The sequence below is a fragment of the Talpa occidentalis genome, unplaced genomic scaffold (assembly GCF_014898055.3).
Source record: "Talpa occidentalis isolate TD23 unplaced genomic scaffold, MPIMG_talOcc4v2.1 talOcc4.7, whole genome shotgun sequence".
Taxonomy (NCBI): Eukaryota; Metazoa; Chordata; class Mammalia; order Eulipotyphla; family Talpidae; genus Talpa; species Talpa occidentalis.
In genome coordinates, this window is record NW_023605083.1 from 71,629,692 (window position 1) to 71,647,354 (window position 17,663).

The 17,663-nt window shown below is 40.2% G+C and overlaps 1 protein-coding gene across 6 annotated transcripts in view; it reads right to left on the reverse strand.

Annotated features, from left to right (window-relative positions):
* CUNH9orf153 (chromosome unknown C9orf153 homolog) overlaps positions 1 to 17,663 on the reverse strand; it is a 50,296-nt gene that overhangs the window by 19,411 nt on the left and 13,222 nt on the right. For 4 of the 6 annotated variants that reach the window (XM_054688925.1, XM_054688927.1, XM_054688926.1 and 1 more), the window contains one exon: positions 3,174 to 3,269. The exons of 1 other annotated variant lie outside the window; for it this stretch is intronic. The gene's annotated coding sequence lies outside the window, so the exon portion shown is untranslated. Of the gene's footprint in view, positions 1 to 3,173; positions 3,270 to 16,191; positions 16,261 to 17,663 lie in introns of those variants that run through there. One more of the 6 variants, XM_054688929.1, reaches the window with a different exon arrangement.

Sequence of the window (17,663 nt, forward strand, 5' to 3'; positions counted from 1 at the left end):
ACTGATCACAAAAATCTACAAAGAGCTGATGAGGCTCAACAAAAACGAAGAAAATAATCCTGTCAAAAAATGGACAGAAGAGCTAAAAAGAAACTTCTCTGAAGAAGAAATGCAAATGGCCAACAGGCATATGAAAAAATGTTCAAAGTCACTTGCAATCAGGGAAATGCAAATCAAAACTACAATGAGATACCATCTTACACCAGTGAGAATGGCACATATTAAAAAAACTAGCAACAACAAATGTTGGCGAGGGTGTGGAGAAAAAGGAACTCTCCTGCACTGCTGGTGGGAGTGCAAACTGTTCCAACCACTATGGAGAGCTGTGTGGAGATTTCTTGACTTACTAAAGATAGAGCTTCCATATGATCCAGCAATTCCACTCCTAGGTATTTACCCAAAGTGTTATAGGACAGGGAGAGGGGCAGCCCAAACCCCGCAAACCTGTCTATTCTATGTAGGGTTCTGCCATCCGCCGCATCAACACAAAACATAGGAGACTTTAAGGGGAAGGAACTTTAATAAAACTAGGAAACAATACAGGTAAGGCAAAGAGTCTAGTTTCTAAATGAAGCACCCAAAGTTACCCGTCCCCTCATGGGTAAAACTCCATCCATATGGGATCGGCCCACAACAAGGCCCCAAAGCCTGCCACAAGTCTAAAGCATCTTCCAGTGGGGACCCACAGAAAAGGGTCAGAAACAACCAGACATGCCCGGAAGGAAAAGAGCAAAATCAACATCAAGATAAAAGCTGCCATTGTCACCTCCCCACGGGTCTCACCCACATCTGTGTCACCCAATCCACGACCAAAAGACAAGCACAGTTTCTTCACGTGTCTCTAGGCTCCATGCGCCTCCTCCAGGTCTCCTGGCTCCATCCTGCTTCCTTCCTCAGTCTCTTCTGCAGCTTCTCCTCTTCCTGCTCAGCTCCACCCTCCCTTGGGTGGGGCAGGGAACCTCCCCCTTTCCTGGGGACCACCCTGTTACAAAAGGACACAGAAACATTAATTCCAAAGGGCACCTGCACGCCTATGTTTATAGCAGCACTATTTACAATAGCTAAGCTATGGAAACAACCCAAATGCCCAAAAATAGATGACTGGATTAAGAAGATTTGGTACATATACACAATGGAATATTACTCAGCAATCAAAAAAGATAAACACATGCAGTTTGCAGCAACATGGATGGAGCTAGAAGGGATCATGCTCAGCTAAATAAGTCAGAAAGAAAAAGAAAAATACTGGATGGTCTCACTCATAACAGGAATTTAGAAAACCTAAATAAGAGACCAGGAAAAAGACTAATCAATACAAAGTGAAAATCAAAATCAACAAAGAACTATAAACCAGAGACACACTAAGCGGGGGGTGGAGAGGGAGCAGCAGGGAAAGGAAGGACTAGAGTCAAAATAAGGGGGTAGGTGCAATTGTATGGGGAATATAACCAAAAAGAAAATGCATACATTGTACAAAGATGAAAAAAGATGTAAGAATTATATAAAATAAAATATTCAAATAATAAATAAATAAATAAAGGCAGTAATAAACATTACAAGCATGATATGTGATACACACGTAATATAGCATATGTGCATTTATGTTACAATTTATATACTTTACAAACTTGTTATATATTTACATATCAATATTTTTCTTCATCTATTATACTATACCTATAAATCAGACATATACTATAAACTATATATTATACAGAGGCTACAATTATTTACCAGTATATATTATTTGATGTCTATTGCAGAATTGTATTGTACTGATAATACTTACTTACCCTCTCATACAAAATTTACATAATATGTAAATCTATATTTTATAAAGAAAATGAAGACTGGTAACTGTTGCAAATTCAAGGAGACTAAAAAGAAATGATGATGAATGACCTTGGTTTTAGAAAACATAATTCAGAAAACTAAATTGCTAAGGCATAAAGTGGATGAAGTGTCTCAAGTGTTTCAGAAAGCAAATAATATTTTCATATATTAAGAGGGAAAGTGATAAAACAAAGTGGCAAAATGTTAAAAACTTGCAAATCTGAATAAAGAATGTAAGGTCATTATAAATAAATAAATAAATAAATAAATAAATAAATAAAAATGAGCAAAGGATTTAAATAGAGATTTCTTCAAAAAAGATGTGTAAGTGTCCATCAAGCACACAAAAAGTTGCTCAACATCATTAACTATTAGGAATATGCAAATTTAAGTCACAGTTAAGATTGTACTTCCTATAATGCAGACAGATAATAACAAGTGTCAATTATTTGAGAAATTAGAACCATCATACATTTCTGGTAGGTATAGCTCAGTCATTTTCAAGAATGAAAGTATGTGGCCCAGGAGTTTCATTCCTAGATATATATCTAAAAGACATAAAAATATATGCATATCAAAACTTGTATGTGAATACTCATATCAGCATTATTCATAATGGCCAAAATGTGGAAACAAACCCAAAGGCCAAGTCTATCAAGCCAAATTCTTGTAAAGTAATTGGGTTTTAGGAAAAAAGAAATAAATGCTATTTTATCTATAGTCATAACCAGACAAAAAGACCAAAAAAAAGTGTAAGCCAAAGATTTTTCTATTTATCCTAAGATATGCTCAAAAAATTTAAAGCTAAAGAAATAAAAAGTTTTATCTTGCAAGAACTCATGGAATGGTGCACCCACGACTCTTTCTTGGGGGTGCTATTGTTGATAAACTTCAGGCAAAGGTAAAGTAAGAATCCTTTGGCAATAAGGTAAAAAAGATGAAGTTACTTAGACTTTCTATTTCTAAGTATATATTTTTACATTTGAAAAATTTATTTGCATATATTTAAGTGAGATACTAATGGTTGTTCACTGAAACATTGTTTGTACAAATAACAGATTGAAAACGGCCTGTTGTCCCAAGAGAGTGGAAGCCCAAAACAATCTCAATGCCTATCAACAATATAAAGGATGATTGTGGTTTTCATACAATGGAACAATCTTCAGCAAAACCTTCATGTTTTTATGTACATAGCATTCAAATATGTGCAAACCTAATCTATAAGGTGAAAAATAAGAATAGTCTTTACCTGGGGAGGCATTAGTTTTTGACTGGCCTATGAGAATTCTACAGTTCTGATAATGTTCTGGTCACTTACACTGAATTCCAGTCGTACTCACCTTTTAGAAATTCATTGAGTGATATAATTAAAGCAGATTTCCGTGTGTATATTAGATATCAACAAAAACTTTACTTCATGGGGAGAAAATTACTTTCTAGAGAAAAGGGAAAAGAAGCAAGGAAAACCATTTACACTGTTGTTTTACATTTTATTATATATATATATATATTTTTTTTTTTACACCATTCTTCCTTTTTGTACAATGCATGCTTTCTCCTCTCAGGTGTAGTCCCCGTAAAATTCCCACCACCAATTTACCTGAGCACCATCACCATAGTCCCTTGTGCTTTTCCCTCCTCTGTTATGATCCTTCTCCTTCCTCCTCCCCTGCAGAGTGTCTCCAAATTAATAGTTGCCTATTAGTTTTGCTTTTTAATTTATTATAATTATTTTTTCCTGATCCCTTATTTGGTACACTGTTTTTGAAACAACTAGTAGATCTGAATATAACTGTCAATATTGAATGATTAATAATAATGAAAAGGATTCAGTATGATAAACAGCACAAAATAGAAGAAAAACACTTTGGAAGAGGAGTACAAAACAAACAAAAGTCAGTTTAAGGATATTTTCTAATAAAACATGAGAAACCATGATTAATAATCAACCATGGTTCATTGAATTCATTAGGCTCTTCTACTTTTTTGTATGTTTACAATTTTTCATTATAATTTTAGAAGAATAGTATGCAGAACATGAAACCTTAAAACATACACAGTCTTGGAAACCAATGTTACCTCAATAAAAATAACACATAACCTATAGAAGATAATTCCTCAAGGAAATAAGACAATTTTATAATAAAAATTCTCACTGTTCTGCAAGAAAACAAAACATGGGCTCTGTGAAAGAGAGATCAAAGGGAAGGGAAGAGTATGTATTGGGGGAAAAATAATGGAGATGGAGGCATATAGTGAGAAGGAAAATAATACAAATTATTTATACGTATAGTGTTTAATATGTGCCAGACACTGCTCAGTCCTTTCATTTAGTAACTAACCTAGTATTTATAATAATTCTATAAATAGATGCTATCACTAGCCCTATTTTACAAATAAGGATATTGGGGCATAGGTGGTCAAAAATACAATTAAGGGCCTCTCTGGTGGTGCAAGAGGTTAAGCACCGCACTATGAAGCAATCCGCAGCCTCTGCAGCATGAGTTCAATCCCCGGCCAGCCAAGCAGCAACCCACATGGCACAGCAGACCTCTCTGGTCTCACCCGCTGCTCCCCTCAGCAGTGTATTTCAGTCAGTCTGCCTGTTCTGTTCCCCACTCTGTTTCTGGTGAATCCTCTCACACCCTGCATCTCTGGCCTGTACCCCAGCTCTTGTATGCATAAGTAGATAGATCTTTTAACAAAAATACAATTAAGACTCCAGTATGGCAAGATGAAAACATTAAAAGTGACAGACCAGAGAGCCAGCTGCTCACTCAGATATGTTCCAGGGAAGGCCTCAGCTACTGTACCCACAACCAGGTAAAACCCAAAATAAGAGGAAAGGGAGACCCATGCCCAGGAAAAGCCCCATCTATAGCAGAGCAAACCCCAAAGCACACGGTAGGGAGAAAGAAATACAAGTGGTCAAGGAAGTACTCAGGGTAACAATACTCCACAGAGAGAAAATTATTCTTCAGAACTCAACAACACTGACATGAAAGAATTTTTCTTTATGTCAGATTGTTATAGGACAGCCCCAATACTGAACGGGTTGCCTGGCTGTGGGTCCTCACCCGCGCGCTTACAAGGGACTTATTAATACTCCACTACAGGCATACACAAAAGGTGAATAAAAGGTTTATTTACAAGGGAAAAGGAAATAAGGAAAATGTACAACTCAGGGAAAAAATAGGGAAATAAAGTCTTTAATGCGTCCTACCCGATCCGCCGACCTGGAAACCCAAAGGCACTCTCAGAGCTGGCCAGACACTGCAAGCTGGCGGAGAGCCAAAATGGGGGACCCCTCCAAAGCCCACGTGTCTGGCTTTATACCAACCTGGCTGCTTAACCCCACCCTCAGGTCCCAGCCACCTTCCCTTTGGTGGTGATGGGATTTGGAGTTCCCAGTGTCTTTGGCTTTGGCCTGGGGTGGGGGTGGAGTCCACAAAGCCTGTATGGAATTAGCTTTAGGACATCCTTTTCCCCCTAACAAGATGAAGAATTCAAAATTGCCGTAATTAAGAGCATCAAAGGAGAGAGGACATCCACATGGTGGGGAGGAAATGCTGCGAGTAAGACCTCCCATAAAAAAAAGTTAACAGGGAGGAAAAGCGGCAGGTCCCTGAGAGAACTGGGACACGGAAGATAAACGGGCGACTCTGGCACACTGCCCGAAGAAGAAAGTTGCCATAAAAGAGGACTAGAAGGGAGGAAAGCCCAGAACCCTGCCACCCTCCCCCACCCACAAAGTCCGCACTCTCCAACCAACAGAAAGGAGGGGAAAAAGAAAAAAAAAAAAAAAACTGAAACAACCAACAAGAACAAACTACTCATCAAGGGGTCTGTGCATCAAAAGGAACTATTTCAGCCACCACACCCTGTGAACTGGAACTGTGGAGAATCCTGCAGGATACGCAGCAGAGGTGAGGAACGGCTCCGGGTGCGGTTGGAGAAAAATAAAGACTCCCAGGAGACCTACAAACAGCCCCAGGCCAGCCGGTAAGCTGGTGTGGAAAAGCAGCGCTTGAAAAGCATATGCAGATCGGGGCTGCCCAGGTCCCCGCGCCTGCGACCTAGGCTTGCAGGGAGATGCACGCGGGTCTTCATTGAGGTAAATGTCCCTCACTGAGTAATCAGAAACCAGGCACCTGGACATGGGAGCTGGGTGCTAAAGGCGCCATTTCTGCGGACACTGAACTGGGCTACAGCCTGCATCCTGGACCTGAGGGCTTTGGGAACTGAGACCCGGGGCACGAAATTCGGGGCATGGGATCCCCATGGCCGTGGGGCACAAGGCAGACACAGCACCCCCATGCCGTTGAGGCTCTCCACGCCACTCCCACTCTGTTCCCCTGGACCCACAGGGTTAAAAACAGTTCCCGAAGGACACTAGGAAAGATCTCTGGCGCCACCTAACGACCAGAAAAAAAAATCACCAACACCCTATAGTTGGAAACCAGGGATCACAAAAACACCCTCAGGCCCTGAGAGAGGGTGGTCCACGCAAACGCAAACGGGGCTAAGGAGGGAAATAAGGCGTGGAGCAAGACCCCATCCTGGAACTGAGAGCTAGGCACAGGATCCGGGGTGTGGGACGCACCATAGCAGCAGGCACTGCACAGGGTGACAGCCAGCGCTTTGGATCTGATAGCCCTGGAGCCGAGACCTAGAGTGCAGACTTCAGCGCGTGGGATCCATACTGCTGCGGGCACAACACCTGGTGAACACAGGGCAGACACAGCACTTGGCTTGAATAAGAGCCCTTGTGTTGGGCCTCCCTGGTGGCGCAGCAGTTGAGCACTAGGTTGTGAAGCTGCCCACAGCCTCTGCCCCACCGGTTCGATCCCTGGCTGCTCCCCGGCCACTGGAGGGTCCCACATGGTGAGCAGACCTCTCCTGCCGCCCGCTGCTCCCCTCAGCAATGTACTTCGGTCCTTCTGCCTGCTCTGCTCCCTGCTCTGGCTCTGGTGAATTCTCTCACCCTCCCGTGCTTCTGACTGTACCCAGTGCTTGTATAAATAATAAATAAATAAATCTTAAAAAAAAAGAGCCCTTGTGTTGAGGTGCTCCCCTCTGACCCCCCTCCCATACTCAGAGAACCACTGGGAAAAGGCACAGGTTAGCAAGTACGGGTCTCTGGCGCCACCTCGTGACCAGAACTAATCACCAATTAGCTGATTCCCTGTTGGAACTGAGTAAATACAGAGGAAGGGAACTGTAAGGGACAGAGCCCAGCAACACATCATCAACACCCTGGTGGAGTTTTGGCCTACCAGTGCTGGTCTCAGTCTGGTAAACAGTTTCCAATACCCTTAAAGGAGCACTCCAAAGAGATGCCCGCCAACACCAGTGGCACAACATCCCAATGCATAGAACTATTTACAAAGCAAATAACAGGGAGAAGAAAAAATATAAATAACCAAGCAAGCCAGCAGGAGGACACACCACAAAAAGAACACAGTCACCAGAGCTCAACGATGACGTGAAGAACTTCTTAGCTATCAGATAGAGAATTAATAATCATCCTAATTAAAAAGCAGAAAGAAAACGAAAAGGAAAAAAAAATGATTTGAGACAAATAATCACTGAACTGAAGAATGAAATTGAGACCTTAAGAAAGGAAAGAAAAGAAATGCAGGAGATAAAAAGATTACTAGAAGAAATAAAGAACTCTGGGAAAAGCAATGAAAACAGGATCGATGAAATAGAAGAATGGATCAGTACTATCAAAGATACAGAAATAACAAGAGCCAAAAGAGAAAAGGAGAGAGAAGTGCAAATGAAGCAGTATGAGGAGACTCTTAGACAATTATCAGACTCCATGAGGAGAGGAAATGTAAGAGTTACAGGCATTCCAGAGGTGAGGAGAGAGACAAAGCAACTGAAAAAATATTCAAGGAGATAATTGAAGAAAACTTCCCAAGCATGATAAAAGAGATGAATATAGACATACAGGAAGTGAGAAGAACTCCCAATTACCACAATGAAAAGAAAACTATGGCAAGAGACCTAATAGTAAAGCTTGCAAGAGTCCAAGACAAGGAAAAAATAATAAAACTGGCAAGGGGGAAGAAACAGATAACTTATAAGGGAAAACCAATCAGGTTAACTTCTGACTTCTCTGAAGAAACATTACAGGCAAGAAGAAAATGGAGTAACATATTCAGCAAACTTCAAGACAGCAAATGCCAACCAAGAATACTTTACCCTACAAAGCTCTCCTTCCTCTACGAAGAAAAAATATGGACCTTCTCAGACAAACAGAAACTCCAGACATTCATTACAACTAAACCCCCACTCCAAAAAATTCTCCAAGAAGTCCTACAGCCAAAACCAACAGAGGAATGAACAAGAATAAATCAAGGAATAAAATCACAAAAAAGACAAACAAAATGGCAAACACAGATGCCAACATATCAATATTAACTCTAAATGTAAATGTATTAAACTCATCAGTAAAAAGACACAGAGTAGCAGGCTGGATTAAAAAACAAAATCCAGGGCCTCCCCGGTGGCGCAGCAGTTGAGCACTGGGTTGCGAAGCTGCCCATGTCCTCTGCGATGCCGGTTCGATCCCTGGCTGCTCCCCGGCCACCAGAGGAGGGTACCACATGGCGTGCAGACCACTCCTGCCGCCCGCTGCTCCCCTCAGCAGTGTACTTCGGTCCTTCTGGCTGCTCTGCTCCCTGCTCTGGCTCTGGTGAATTCTCTCACCCTCCCGCGCTTCTGACTGTACCCAGTGCATGTATAAACAAAACAAACAAACAAACAAATAAATAAATAAATAAAACATGCCTCTATAAAAAATAAATCCAACCTTCTGCTGTCTCCAGGAAACACATTTAACCACAACAGATAAACACAGACTGAAAGTAAAAGGCTGGAAAACAATCCTACAAGCAAACGGACCAAAAAAGAAGGCAGGAACAGCAATACTTATATCAGATGAAATAGACTTCAAAATGAAAAAAGTAAAAAGAGACATAGATGGACACAACATTATGATCAAAGAGACAATACATCAGGAAGATATAACACATCAACATATACTTACCAAATGAAGGGGCACCAAAATATGTTAGACAATTATTATCAGCTCTGAAAACAGATATTAAAGAAAATACATATATAGTGGGAGACTTCAACACCCCACTCTCACCAATGGACATATCAACAAGACAAAAAATAAACAAAGACACTAGAGCCCTAAATAAAGACATGGAACTCATGGACTTAACAGACATCTACAGGACACTGTACCCAAAAAAAATCTGAGTACACATTTTTCTCAAGTGCGCATGGATCATTCTCCAGAATCGATCACATACTGGGCCACAAGACAAACATCAACAGATACATGAAAATCAAAATCATTCCAGCTGACTTCTCCGATCATAAAGGCATCAAGCTAGAAATAAATCATGAAAAGAAAACAAGGAACGTTCCCATTTCATGGAGATTGAAATCCACACTAATGGAAGACCATTGGACTAATGAGGAGATCAAAGAAGAAATTAAAAAATACTTTGAGTTGAATGACAAGAAGGACACCACTTTCCTAAATGTATGGGATGCAGCAAAAGCAGTATATAAGAGGAAAATATATAGCAATAGAGGCTCACATCAACAAACAAGAAAGAACTCAAAGAAACAACCTAATCTCACATCTCAAAGAACTAGAAAAAGAACAACAAAAACCCCTAAAGCCAGTAGAAGAAAGGAAATAATAAAAATCAAAGCAGAAATAAATGAACTAGAAATTAAAAAAGCAATCCAAAAGATCAATGAAACCAAAAGTTGGTTCTTTGAAAAAAATAAACAAAATAGACAAACCTCTAGCAAGGCTCACAAAGAAAAAACGGGAGAAAACATGTATGAATAGGATTATAAATGAAAGAGGAGAAATCACAATAGACTCAATAGAAATCAAAAGAATAATAAGAAATTGCTATGAACACTTATATGCAAACAAATTTAACAAACTAGAAGAGATGGACAAATTCCTAGAATGATATAATCATCCAAAGCTGGACAAAGAAGAAATAAAACAACTAAACAGACCAATTACAAGCAGCGAAAATGAAGCAGTAATCAAAGCACTCCCCCAAAACAAAAGCCCAAGCCCAGATGGCTTCACAAATGAATTCTACCAAACGTTCAGCAGTGAATTAGTGCCTATCTTACATAAATTCTTTCAAAAAATTGAAAAAGAAGGAATACTACCAAATACATTCTACGAAGCCAACATTACACTAATACCAAAACCCAACAAAGACAGCACAAAAAAAGAAAATTACAGGCCAATCTCCCTAATGAACACTGATGCAAAAATCCTCAACAAAATCCTTGCCAACAGAATCCAACAATGCATCCATAAAATAATTCACCATGACCGAGTAGGATTTATTCTAGGAACACAGGATGTTCAACATCTGAAAATCAATCAATGTAATCCAATATATCAACAAAAAGAAATAGAAAAACCATATGATAATATCCATAGATGCTGAGAAAGCTTTCAACAAAGTACAACACCCATTTATGATAAAGCCCCTTGAAATTCTCAGGATACAAGGAACATACCTCAACATCATAAAGACCATCAATGACAAGCGCACAAACAATATCATTCTCAATGGTGAAAAGCTGAAAGCATTCCCATTAAGATCTGGAACAAGACAAGGATGTCCACTCTCACCATATTTTCAACATAATACTGGAAGTCCTAGCCAGAGCAATAAGACAAGAGAAAGACATACAAGGAATCCAAATAGGCAAGGAAGAAGTCGAACTATCACTATTTGTGGATGATATGATAATGTACATAGAGAACCCCAAAAACTCCACAGAAAAACTAAGTAAACTAATCAATCAGTTTAGTAAAGTGGCAGGATACAAAATCAACACACAAAAATCAGTAGCCTTCCTATACACAAAAAATAAATCTGAAGAAGAAATCAAGAAAACCATTCCTTTTATTATTGAAACAAAAAAAATCAAATACTTGGGAATAAACCTAACAAAAGAAGTAAAGGACCTATACAAAGAAAACTATAAAACACTGTTAAAAGAAATAGAAGTAAGCACAAAGAAATGGAAAGACATCCCCTGCTCATGGATCAGAAGAATTAACATTATCTAAATGGCCATTCTACCAAAAGCAATCTATAGATTCAATGCTATGCCAATCAAAATTTCAATGTGGTTCTTCAAAGAAATAGAAAAAATATTGATGAAATTCATATGGAGCCACCAAAAACCCTGAATAGTCAAAACCCTCCTGAAAAAAAAGAAGGGAAGGGAGGCAGCACTCTCCCAGATTTCAAACTATTCTACAAAGCCATAATAATCAAAACTGCATGGTATTGGAACCAGAACAGACACATGGACCAAATGGAACCAAATAGAAAACCCAGAAATATAACCACAGATCTATGGTCAACTAATCTTTGACAAAGGAGCAATGAATATGCACTGGAGCAAAGAAAGTTTGTTCAATAAATGGTCCTGGGAAAACTGGGTCGCTACATGCAAAAGAATGAAGCTTGACTACTACCTCACACCATGCACACAAACCAACTCAAAATGGATTAAAGAACTAGACATAAGACCTGAAACCATAAAATACATAGAAGGAAATATAGGCGAAATACTACATGACATGCACCTCAAAGACTTCTTTACAGACACATCACTCGAAGCAGTGATAGTGAAGGCAAAGATAAACAGCTGGGACTACATCAAATTAAAGAGCTTCTGCACAGCAAAAGAGACAATAACAAAAACAAAGAGAAACCCCACCGACTGGGAGAACATTTTTGTACACAACACTAATGATAAAGGACTAATCACAAAAATCTGCAAAGAGCTGATGAGACTCAGCACAAACAAAGAAAATAATCCAGTCAAAAAATAGGCAGAAGAGCTAAAAAGAAACTTCTCCAAAGAAGAAATACAAATGGAAATACATATGCTACCAGGCATATGAAAAAATGTTCAACATCACTTGCAATCAGGGAAATGCAAATCAAAACTACAATGAGATACCATCTCACACCAGTGAGAATGGCACATATTAAAAAAACTAGCAATAACAAATGTTGGTGAGGATGTGGAGAGAAAGGAATTCTCCTGCAGTGCTGGTGGGAGTGCAAACTGGTCCAACCACTATGCAAAGCTGTGTGGAGATTCCTCAACCTACTAAAGATAGAGCTTCCATATGATCCAGCAATTCCACTCCTAGGTATTTGCCCAAAGGACACAGAAACATTAATTCCTAAGAGCACCTGCACCCCTATGTTTATAGCAGCACAATTTACAATAGTTAAGCCTTGGAAACAAACCAAATGCCCAAAAATAGATGACTGGATCAAGAAGATGTGGTACATATATACCATGGAATATTACTCAGCATTCAAAAAAGATAAACACATGCAATTTGCAGCAACATGGATGGCGCTGGAAGGGATCATGCTCAGTGAAATAAGCCAGAAAGAAAAAGAAAAATACCGGATGGTCTCACTCATAGCAGGAATCTAGAAAACCTAAATAAGGGACCAGGGAAAAGAATAACTATAAGAAAGAAAAAAAATAAAAATCAACAACTATGAACCAGACACACACTTTGAGGGGGCGGGGAAAGGAGGGATTGGGGTCAAAATCAGGGGATTGCAATTGTATGGGGAATATAAAAATAATAATAAAAAAAGCTAACTAGCTAAAAAAAAAAATTCAACTCCACTCAATACTACTGATAGGTGGGCAGATCACTTTCTCCAACAAGTGGTTATAATGAAAAAGAGACTTTAACTCACTTGACCAACTAATTGACATTTCAATAAATAGTTATTACTAAAATAAAAGAAAAGAACTTCAAAGATTTTGAACAACACAAATAAAACTCAGAAAAACAGATCAGAGACATGTGAGAGTATGCAGGAAAGGAAAAGAACGGTATGAGAAACAATCAACAAACAGAAGATCGAGACTGAAATTTTATAATACAAAAATAAAGGAACTGAGGATGTAAAAAGATCAATGGGGGAAGTAAAAATTTCTGGAAAGAGCCAAGGGAAAAAATGGACAATGTGAAGGTATGAATTACAAATCTCAAAGATGCAGCCACAAAAAGAACCACAATAGAAAAAAGAGAGAGACAAAGGGAAAATAAGGAAAAATACTGCAAGAATTTTATGACACCATGAGGAAAAGAAATATGAATCATAGGAATTTCAGATGGAGAAGAGAGAAAAGGAATTGAAAAGCTATTCAAGGAAATAATTGGAAAAAATGTCACAAACTCAAAGAAGGAAATGAAAATAGACATACAGGAAGCTAAAAGAATGCGGAATAAGGTTTGCAGCAAGACAAATAGTAGAAAACTGATACAGGGCAGCAAGGTGCAATAAAACTGGCCAAGGACACTGCCCAAATAGTATATTGGTCACTGTCTGAGTTCTTCACCCATGCTTACAATTGCAAGACTATTCAGGTTCAGAGAATGGCAATAATGGGATTTATTTATCAAACCAGGGAAAAACAGTTACTGAGCTCAAAATGGCCATCTACCTCACCCAAAGCAGTGTCCAGTGTTTTTAAAGTTCTAAACATAAACACTCCAAAGATGGCGACATCCCCCACTGAGGATGCAGAGCTCCTCTTCCGAACAATAGGTCATGCTCTCAAGATGGCATCTTCCCACCACTGGGGACCTGGAGCACACAGCAGCCAGACATAGGCCGGGTTCCAATTCACAGACAACAGAAGACACAATAAGAGAGGCTCCCTGGCCAGCACAGCTCCAGACAAACGATGCTCAAAACAGCAGCTGCAGTGGCTGAATGACCTGACAAACGGACACACTCACACAGCTCAGCCAGGTGCCCAGCTCTGGGTCTTCGCCTTCCCTGCCAGGCTGTAACAGCAGGGAACAGTCCTGTAAAGCAAGGAAGTTTCAGTTGCTTGGCTACTTGTAAAGCCTCTGAAAGTTTCCTCTCTGATATTGGCTGCTGGAAACCTCTTCACATTCTTCAGAGGCCCACAACAGCCTTCTGGAAGATTGGCGTCAGGGGGGAGGGGTGTGGGGGAAGAGGGGGGACAGAAATCACTGACTCTGAAATCTCTGAAGATCCAAAAATGCTGAATCCCAAATACTGGATCTTCAAATGCTGAATGCCGAATACAAAATCTTGGGGGGCTGCTTCTGCAGTCCCTTATATTTTGTCAGTCTCCACCAAAATTCCATACTTTGTTAGCATTTTCCCTGGGGCTATCCAGCCTTACCAGCACCCCCCACCCCTTCAGGGGGTACCACCTGTAATAGTCTTTGGCTTCAGCCACCAGTTACAAAACTTCTAATAGTCCAAGACAAAAAAATAAATAATAATAATGAAGCTGATGAGGGGGAAGAAACATACAAACAAGAAGAGAACGGAATGATATGCTAAAAAATGCCAAAGACAAAAAATGCCAACCAAAAAACCTTTATTCTGGAAAGCTCTCCTTCCTATGTGAAGGAAAAATAAGGACCTTCTCGGACAAATAAAATCTTCGGGAATTTGCTACTACTAACCCTTACTCTATGAGATATCACAAGGAGCCCTAGGATAGTAAACCATGAGAGGAATGAACACAAGAACTGAACAAGGAATTAAATAGAACCACCAAACAAGAACATAAATGGCAGCAAAAGACTTCCATTAATCAATAATCACTCTAAGTGTTAATGGACTAAACTCACCAATAAAAAGACTCAGAGTTGAGCCTCCCTGGTGGCACAGGTGGTTGAGTGCAGGGCTGTGAAGCTGTCCGCAGCCTCTGCCATGCTGGTTCAATCCCCACTGGTCTTGGAGCAACTCACATGGCGAGCAGACCTCTCCTGTCTCGCCCGCTGCTACCCTCAGCAGTGTATTTCGTCAGTCTGCCTGTTCTGTTCCCCGCTCCGTCTCTGGTGAATCCTCTCACCCTCCCACACATGTGGCCTGTACCCTGGCTCTTGTATAAATAATAAATAAATAAATAAATAAATAAATAAATAAATAAATAAATATATAAATAAATCTTTAGGAAAAAAAAAAAGACCGGCCTCCCCTGGTGGCCCAGCAGTTGAGTGCTGGGCCGCTAAGCTGCCCACAGCCTCTGCAGCGCCGGTTCGATCCCAGGCCGCTGGCGAGGGTCCCACATGGTGCGACAGACCCCTCCTGCTGCGCCCACTGCTCCCCTCAGCAGTGTATTTTGTCAGTCTGTCTGTTCTGCTCCCTGCTCTGGCTCTGGCGAATTCTCTCACCCTCCCGTGCTTCTGACTGTACCCAGTGCTTGTATAAATAAATAAATAAATAAATAAATAAATAAATAAATAAATAGTAAAAAAAAAAAGACACAGAGTAGCATGTTGGATAAGAAAACAGAGTCTGACCTTTTGTTGCTTCCAAAAAACACATCTAGGTTTGAAAGATAAATACAAATTGAAAATAAAGGGTTGGAAAACAATTTTGCAAGCAAATGGCACCCAAAATAAGGCAGGGGCAGTCATACATATATCAGATAAAAATAGACTTCTAGCTAAAAAAGATTACAAGACATAGATTGACACTATATAATGATCAAGGGCACAATACATGAGGAAGACATAACACTCATCAATGTATCCTCAATATAGGGCCTCCCTGGTGGTGCAAGGGGTTAAGATGCAACCTATGAAGCTCTCCGCAGCCACTGCAGTAGGAGTTCAATCCCCAGCCAGGGAGCTACCCACATGGCACATCAGACCTCTCCTGACTCACCTGCTGCTCCCCTCAGCAGTGTATTCCAGACAGTCTGCCTGTTCCCCACTTGTCTCTGGTGAATCCTTTCACCCTCCACACCTCTGGCCTGTACCCCAGTTCTTGTATGTATAAATAAATAAATCTTAAAAAAATATATATAAATATATATATTTATATATATACACTCAATATATACTCCAAATATATATATACATACTATATATATATATATATACACACACTCTCTCTCTCTCTCTCTCTCTCTCTCTCTCTCTATATATATATATATATATATATATATACACACACACACACACACACACACACACACTCAATATAAACTCCAAATGAAGGAGTACCAAAATTTAGACAGTTACTATCATCTCTGAAAACAGACTTTGGAGAAACACATATATGGCTGGAGACTTCAACACTCCATACTCACCATGGACAGGTCATGGAGATAGAAAACAAATAAGGACACAATAGACTAAACAAAGATCTGAACCACATGGGCCTGACAGACATCTATAGGACACTGCACATGTGTTCATAGTAATTGTTTGCAGGCTTGAGATAATGTTATACTCACTTTCTGCATTTTTTTTTTCATGGACAATTCTTCATAGAAAGTCAGCTACCTCATCTAGGATACCTCTGGCCATGATGGGTGCTCCCTTACATTATTTCTATAAGAAAACATTTGATTTCCACTTCAATTTTGTAATTTAAAGTGTGCTTGCTCCACCCCTGGAGACATACACTATCCTGCCTGGGAATGGGAAAGCGACACTAGGCGAAAACTGAGACTCCTTGCCCCAGGCTTGGCTTAAAGGTGGCCTGCCTAGGGGACACTGCACACTTCTCTTCCATATGGGGGGTCCCATCTATTTCAGGGTGGCAGGAATGGCTTTGGTTGTGGGAGGAGACAAGGAGCCTGAGGTGCCACGATGACTGTGATGCTGTAGGGACAGAATCCCAGATGGATGGGACCTCTTTGCCTTCCATCACCATGGGAGGCATGGTTTAAAATACAGTTTATTAATAGATAATTTGAGGTTTAGGTAAGGCCAACATACCAGGAGATGACTGACAATGAAAACATTGTTATTCATAATTCCTGAAAGGAGGGCACACTGCAAGTCATGGGTGGGGGGTGGTCCCAAAAGGCACACTTGGGTCCATCAGGAGGTGAGTGGGGGTGGGTAGACAAGAGCTTTTATTGTTTTCCACGGAAGGAGCAAGTGAGGCAGGACCAGCAGCCGTAGCATTGGCTGGTTTGAATAATTTCCTCAGGCTTTGGAGTGTAGGGAGGTTCCCAGTTGTCTGGTACCTGGTCCTGGAGTGATAGGGCAGGTGGATAGTTGTCCAGAGGGTAAGAGTCCCATAAAGAAGGTGGTAGGGTGTGGACTCTGGATTGGTTAGTTTTCACTTGAGAAGCATACTCACTGGCATGTTGTTTACTATCCGAAGAACTTAGGGGATCCTGGAAGGACAGTCCCGCCAAGACCAACAACGCTCTCCCTGTCAAGCATCAGAATGCAGAAGACACAAGACGCGGCTGATGCAGGCCTTCATGGGGTGGCACCTTCTGCCCTGAGCAGCCCAGGAGGGACGCTATTTTATTCAAGGACATATAATTTATTTCCCTTCTTAGCATGAAATTAGAGAGACGATATTAGGGATAACAATAATACTCATCACTATATTGCAACTATCGTTGTTGTTGTTTCTAGTATTGTTTTATTATCTGCCTCAGGAGTGAGGGTTGGGAAAACTGCTTCCTTGAAAAACAACTCATTTTTTTTTAACATGAGCATTTAAATACCACTATAAAATATCTTGAACAAGTCTCCAAGGATGCTGACCTCAAGGAGTTTACTTTTCTTATTTCTATTAATACACTATATTTGAAACCGATAATTATAATCCCTTTATAATGGCCATTTTAAGGTGCAGCTTTAAAGGTATTACTTTACACAATCAAATCTAGTCGTTGCCAAGGGATCCTGACTGTACTCTTCTGCCACCATTTGATGATCTTTGGAACTTCACCTCTATTTC